A 7,846-nucleotide genomic window follows, 5' to 3' on the forward strand; every position below is an offset into this window, starting at 1 on the left:
CCACGACACTCATTGCACAACGGTACCTGTTCATTGCATATTGGTTTTCATCTGCTTAAAAATCAACTCAGCCTTCCTTTGGAGCCTCTAGGTCCTATATCCTCCTCATATTTCACCTCAACCAATGTTGATATTTTCAACAGTACGGAGGCAAGTTTTGGTAGAGGAAAAAACTAAACGTGAATTCAAAAGAATGCCTCAACGAAGCAGGGCTCTATCCAGTGGCTTTCCAGGGCTGGCACTCAGCTGTAATTAATCTCACAACTATTTTTTGCCCAACGAGTACAGCCGCTGTACAGTTTTAGCTTCTTGTGCTGTCTTGATATTCTTTATGACATCTCAAAATTATTTTTAAACCATGCATTATTAAAAAAAATCCAACTTGGGTATTCATTAGGTTAAGATGGATGAGAATAAAGCTGTATCCTCAACAGATGCCCCACTTAGGCATAACAATCTAATTCTATTTAATTTAGTCCCTGGCATCCTCGCCTTCTCCTGTCAGAGTGAATCAACCTGAGTGCTAATTTCTGAGGCAAAACCTCTGTGATCATTTCACTCGTGATTTAATCCAGATCTAACCTCGGGCCTTTAGAGGTTCAAGGTCAATGACCCAATTTACTCTGCCATCCGCCTCTGTGGCAGTAAGCATTGTTATTCCTTGCAAAGCTTTTACTGTATATGTGATTACTTTCTCATGTCCCTTCACTGAATCCAGCAGAAGCGAGGGATGGCTTCAGATGGTAAGTTTGTGAGAGTTGGCCAAGGTTTAAGGGTGGTCTCAGGATTTCGGTGATTCAAGAGAAAGGGTGTTGATGCAACCTTTGAACCTTTTAGCAGAAGCCAGCAAGAAGAAATGATCTGATTTGCTCCCCAAAAAAGACTCCTAGATATCGGTATCGTGGCCAGTCATAAATATTACTTTACAAAGAAATCCTGGACCTGAAGCAGTAAATACAAAATATATGAAGGAATTAAGGCACATAGATCATGCTGACTACCCTTAGAGATGAATGAACACATAGGAGCTCAACTCCTATTCTACGCTTTTTTTAAAAAAAAAATTTTTAATAACCAGTGTCTTTCTCAGCTTCTTTATCCGCAGCGGTTAATACAATTTGTGAATTTTCTTTTATGTTTTAAATAATTTTCCCTTCTCCGATGTCCCAGCAGCCCATCTGCCGGGAGCAGAGACTCGTTGAAGAGTCTCTCTTTAAGTAAGGAAGGTATCCCAGCGACACACAGCTGCACTCGGGGACAGCAGCTCCAGAGTGGGGTCCCTCCCACGAGGAGTTAAACTGGGTTTCTGTGTCAAAGATGCTGAATGGAATTGGGGGTGGGATTGTTAAAATTGGAAATGACCTATTTAACTACATGCGCCTTCCCCAGGACTGGTATAAATACGTCCAACTTTCAAATGTTCTCATCAGAACGAGCTTGTCATGGGCTTTGATGCAGAAAGACTTGTCTTACAGGAAACAGAACACGGAGGGTTGATCTCTGTACATCTCTATAATCTTTATGGTGTACCAGTGTCCTTCTTTGCAACAAGACCACAAAGTTGGCTCAAATCTCTCCGAAGCTTGAAAAAAATAAATTAATTGAATGGATGATGATAAGAGAGAGAATGATGAGTCCTTACAAATTAAAATAATCTATTTAATTGCTCTTTCCTTTACAGGGAAGAAACAAAGAACATAGTTGAATAACCACGATATAATGCTGGGCTGGACATTGGTTACCAAATTCCCTTGATGTGGGTCCATGATTGGCTTGCTTAAAATAAAATTACATGGCAACATCACCTAATAAACAACAACAAAATCTCATTTCCATTTTGACTTTCCTAAATCTCCTGAATGCATTAGGATGAATTCATTAGAATGAATGCAGAGAGAATTCCAGAGGTGACTGTAAGGAAGTTTAGCTGCTGTCCCGACACACAATAATTAGTAATTTTTTAGTCAAGAGACTTGCATGTACTGAATTATTGATTTATTGGTTATCTGAAGGAGTGCACTTTCGAATGCCTTAAAACCAGAAGTGTTTAGACTAGCGAGCATTTAGATGAACAAAATCAGCTGGGAAGCAGATGCACTATGTTCTAATCAGAGCCTTGATGCCGCCTCTGAAGATGCTTCAGTGAGAGGACATTGGCATCCATTCAAATGCCGTCTGCACTTAGAGCTTCAGAATACAGAACCGAAATTGCATCTGAGTCAAGACCAACGGGCATTTCAGCTAAAATTCTTCCGACTTGGCATGAATTCACACACCTTATGTTTTTTTTTTTAAACAAAAGAATATTTTGTTTTTATAAAATTGCATTGCTTCCCCTTCTTGTTGGAAATATGACCTTTAAGCAAAGGTTGTGCTTTATATTTCAGTCACCAAGCATTGAGAGAATTACATTAGCACTAAAATAATATTCTTACTGTCAAATGCCCCAGTCCTCACTAGCCACAGTCTGATTCTCCAAGGCCCTAAGTGATGCTTTATCATGCTGGCATGGCCGCCTTGACAGAATGTCACTCTGAAAGCCATCCTCCTCCCTGTCATTCTCAGCTTTCTGATTCAAGTCAGTTCTGTGCCCATCCCTTGCCCTTAACCCTGCTCTTTTCAGTTGGCAGGCTCCTGGGGGCTGTCAGTGGGCAACCCTTGGTCTCACTAGTGACCTTGACCCAAAGATCACTTTCCTTGATTTCCTTTTGGAGCAAAGAGTGGGGGAAAGGCAGATCTTCTGCTTTATACATAAAATTTTTGTTAACATTAACATATATATATATATATAATACATTCATAAATGTACTTAAATTTGCATTATTAGCAGGTCATAGAGTATATAATTTTAAAAGATTTGGTGGTATTTGAAGATGTCTCTTTCATTTTGTTCAATGTTCTTAATCAAATTGAAGGTAAATGTTGATACCTTTAGGACCAAATGCTACACTTTCAAAAAATTGCATGATCCAGGTGGATTAAATTAGGATTATTTAATTATTTACTAATTCACATACATTTTATTTTTTTTTTAGACACTGGGATCATTCTGTTTAAATCAACGAGGTGAGACGAGAGGAACGTGGTAGTATTTCATATGATTTTTAATGGCAACCAATGAATTCAGGGAGACTCCTGTAACACTGAGCCCTTCCTCATCTACCTCCTCCACCTCGCAAAATTCAGATTTCTGGAATGCTCTGAGGGTTCGGGAGTGTGGTGCACACCAGCTCCAATATCATTACGTGGGCAGCCCCAGCTATGGCAGGAGGAGCAGATCCATGGCGAGTTCATTTCTGGGCCAGTGCTGCCAAATTATATGATGTGAATTGATGTCCACTAGGGCTGGGGACAGCATGGCCTGATTTAAGTTGTGAGATTGAACTTGCCTACAACTGTTGGGGTGAGAGGCCAGTTCATGCTTATTAATTAGTCTAATCCATCTCACTGAATTTCATTTTATACCTTTGAGTGGACAGAGCTGTTTGGGATATATTTGGATGAAGTAAAGACGTTAGTACTTAGAAATAAGGTGATCCCACGGAAAATGATCTACCTGTCCCCCATCATTAATGATTCCAGAATGTTTCGGAGATGGATCCTTAGTAGTCGAATAACTTTGTGTGAGACAGCAATGGAAAGATCATTATTCCATGGATACTTAAAACACTCAGATCAGTTAGAAGTGATTCTGATAAACAGCATGGCAGCTGGAGTCATGGAAAATAATTCATTTTACCAAAGGACATCTCTTGCAATAATAAAGGTTCTATATAAGCATTAAATCTCCGAAGACATTAATTCATGACTATCACTTGAAATTTTTACAATTCAGACATTTAGACACCAGAGTTCCATTTAATTGTTAGGAACAGGTTGTCGAGATTTGTTCATTTGAAATTCCATTTGCTAACAGACGCAATAACTTGTCTGGCATTAAAAGCGAGTTTAAGGTAATCACTGCTCTTGTTCTTGGGTTCTAAGTGCTTTGCAATCCTTAATTCACATAAAACATCTGTGAAATTCAGTTAGGAGTGTGGTGAGTAAATTTTAATCCCTGTTTTTATACCACCACGTTCAGAAACATGCTTACATATATTTCAATCTTCTTTGTGTGACAAGTCACTGTGGGAATCTATAGGAAGGCATTTTAGTGACATTCTGAACCTTTGGGGCAGTTGAAGATTAATGTGCTAACAGAGTCAAAATTATGCCAAGCGAAAGACTGTTTCCTCCGTTGAGTTTGACACCAGTGAAAGGAATATTGTAAATTCCAGTGAAATTTTCCTTGTTATTTGGTGGTTACTTTAAAATGGAAGCATTTCGCTTCTTTGTTAGGTCATTCATAGATTAAGGGCAAATGCTTCCTCTCGCTGGGCATACCAATGATGTAATATAGAAATACTGCGGGTACGGCATGTGTACCTCCCCCACCCCGCATCTACTCTAGACAGTACTAATCAATTCAGCTCTTCCTGTGGGTCTACATCCAGCTCAGAGTACTCAATGGCATGCACCTGGCAGACGTTAACTGCAGACTGATTCTTTGGAGGTTCTTTGGGTAACTCATTATAAAGCAAAGACCTTGAAAACAATCTCCAGCATGGGAAACAGGACTAAAGCCACAGGGGAAATTAGCACGTGTTTTTAAATAAATCTTTCCTATTCAGGTATTCATCTCGAGTTGTCTATCTAGTAACTACTGCATGTACCACACTGTACTAGATGTTAAATGGGCACAGGCATTCATTTGTACACAGCACATTTTTATTCAATTATATTCTTCTCATTCTAGAAATGACTTATTATCCACAATCATATACACTTGTATGCAAGCTTGTGTTTGTGAGTAGGTATATAATATGTGTGTGTGTGTGTGTGTGTGTGTGTGTGTGTGTGTGTGTGTGTGTAGAGGTGTACTGGTTAGGTTTATGTCAGCTTGAGACAAAATTGAATCTTTTGGAAGAGGTGATCTCAATCAAGAACGTGCCTCCACCAGATTGTCTATCTGGAAATTGATGGAGCATCTTTATGGTGACTGAGTTATGTGGGAGAACTCAGTTCACTGTGGGTGGTGCTACCTCTGGGTAATAGTCCTGTGAGCTACAAAGCAAAATGAGCGAGCTATGGGGAGCAAGCCAGTGAGTGGCATTCTTCTACAGCCTCTGCCTCGGTTGCCATCTCCAGGTTCCTGCCCTTCCTCTCCTTCATGATGGACTACCACTTTGAACTGAAATTAACCCTTTCCTTCCCAGAATGCTTGTAGTCCTGATGTTTAAAATAGCAATAGGAAGCAACCTAGGACCCAGCATAACAAGCATAGTTGATTTCAAAGATGTCTTAATAGGCCGCTTGTCAAAAACAAGCAGATATTTTCTAGATATTGAAGTGAGAGAGGGAATTTTTTTATAGATGCTCATGTACCAATGCTGTGCTCTCCAGTGAGTAGGAGACCTTCAAACACCCCTACAGTTGGATATGATGATTCTTTTACTAGGTGTTATGGCTCCACTTAACACCCTCTAACATATTGCAAAAGTAAACTTACGAAGCAAATAAAACTTGCTTGAACCCGTTCTAGACTATAGACAACAGACTTCCAAGCTAAACTCTAGGGAGGCCATTCTAGAGGACAAGGAAGTGATTATTAATAAATTTAACAAGGGTGCCCACATATTTGTAGCTGAAGCAGGCGTCTCTTACTTTGATCTACATTATGGATGTGAGTACCAAGAACTTCTCATATTAATTTATTTGCTAAGCATAAGAAGACAGAGTTCAAGGAAGTAATATTGGGAGGTACTATGAGGAGCCAATTAAGGGAGACTGGCTATAGGTTCTAAACAGAGGCATAGGGTTATTAGTGCATTAACTAAGTGTTTTTTCCTCCTCAGCCCGTAGAAGGCCACCCTCTTATCTCTGGAACAGTTCCTAGTATGTTGCAGATGGAGGAGTGTCCCATGAACCTCCAGGTTCATCGCAAAGGACACTCATCTTCAGGAAACGTTATTTTTAAGGAGTGGTGGAAATACTGCACAGTCAAGCAAGCGTGGAAGTTAATGACCAAAACAGAGTTCAGCAAGTTGTTTTCTTAAGGAAAAAGTGTTTCCCAACATCACCTAAGCTAACAATCTTGACAGTCATCAATCATCCTTTTACCAAAGCAGAGGCAATGACAAACCCTCTCTTCGCGCAGCCCTTTACCGAACTGGCTTCTGAGACCATTGCTCAACATCATATTGGTCAGGGTTTTCACAAGAACATTTTCCTACTCTACACTTCTGGGTTTTTTGTTTGTTTGTTTTTATTGTTTATTTGTTTTGTTTTGTTATTTTGAGACAAGGTTTCTCTGTAGCTTTGGTGCCTGTCCTGGAACTAGCTCTTGTAGACCAGGCTGGCCTCGAACTCACAGAGATCCGCCTGCCTCTGCCTCCTGAGTGCTGGGATTAAAGGCATGCACCACCACTGCCCGGCTACACTTCTGAGTAATCACATGAGTCCAGGAGTTTAGGAACATGGACTGGGAACTGGTGTGGCTCCTCGGGTAGCATCTCTAAGAGCATATGCTTCCTATGGGCTCAGTACTTCAATCACAAACAAACGCTGGCCCAGCTCCGTGATCCCGGCTGGTTCCTGTGCCTCACCGAACCATGCTGTTGTCATGTGTGGAGTGATTAGGATGACTCACTGCAGGACGAACACATAAACATGGGTGGGTACTGTGAAGCGGGACCGAGGAAGACGGGGATTCCGAGGGACCCCCAAAAGGGGCTATCAGAGTGCTCCAGAGCACCAGCAAATGGTTGAGAAAGAAGGGGTGTCTCAGCCAAATCTTGAAGGTTAAGATTTGCTCAGGATTAAAGAGAAGCTGTAGAAAGAAACCAGGAAAGCCATCCTTCCCGGGAATGTGCTCCCTCAAAGCGGGGTTAAGAATTGACAAGATTCTTGTCATTTCTCGTTCACTGAAAAACCCTGAGGGGTAAATTGATGGGTTGGACAGGTCATATTCTGTTGACACCATTTCACATATTCCTTCTAATTAAAATTTAAGAATATTTTAAAAGTGAACATGACTATTATTTCTAAATCAAAATATGTATTTTTTAGTGGAGGGATGAAGAGTGTTTCATGAAATAATATGTCAGGCAGTGAGCACATGACACGGTCTGAATTTGTGGCTAAACTCGGAGAAAGCTAACAGGCTTGCTACTGCAGGTCTACCCAATATAAGCAAACCTTGAGACATCGTGAAGATTCACAGAGGACTTGGTTAGTTTTTCTTTCCCTTCTCAAGCCAGAATTAATTAGTTTTAGGAAAGAAAAATAATAAGTGAAGTGTTGTCTGGCTGGTATTTCCATTTCATGTTTCTCCACTTCTTATCTTTTGCCAAGCTCCGAAGTAGAGGAACTGTTTTCTTGGGGTTTTGAGCAGGAAGAGACCAGGGAGATGATATGCGGACAAATGAGTGTCGGAGTCAGTGTTTCACGGCTGAAGCATTCCTTATATATACATAGGAGGAAGATGGGAAAAGGCCTCGGCAGGATATCTTCTTCTCCAGGGACCTCGTTCCCAGATCCTGCGTCTGACTCTAGACTGTAAGACAGCAAAGAGTAGAACAATACCCACGAACAAAGGAGAACTTTCATGGGAAAGACAGCTGTTACCCCACTACAGGATGCCTTCCACTTCAGTCCATTCGTGGTACAGAGCTTAGGAACAGCATGAAACATGTTGTTAAGATCAGGTACCAAGAAACAGAAAAAATAAATAAATAAAAATAAAAATAAAAAAATAAAAAAAAAGGTAAAAATGGGTTTAATAAACTCAGAGAGAGTGACTATGATG

Source organism: Alexandromys fortis, unplaced genomic scaffold (genome assembly GCF_014885135.2).
Source record: "Alexandromys fortis isolate MF-2015 unplaced genomic scaffold, M_Fortis_MF-2015_v1.1 scaffold_67, whole genome shotgun sequence".
NCBI lineage: Eukaryota > Metazoa > Chordata > Mammalia > Rodentia > Cricetidae > Alexandromys > Alexandromys fortis.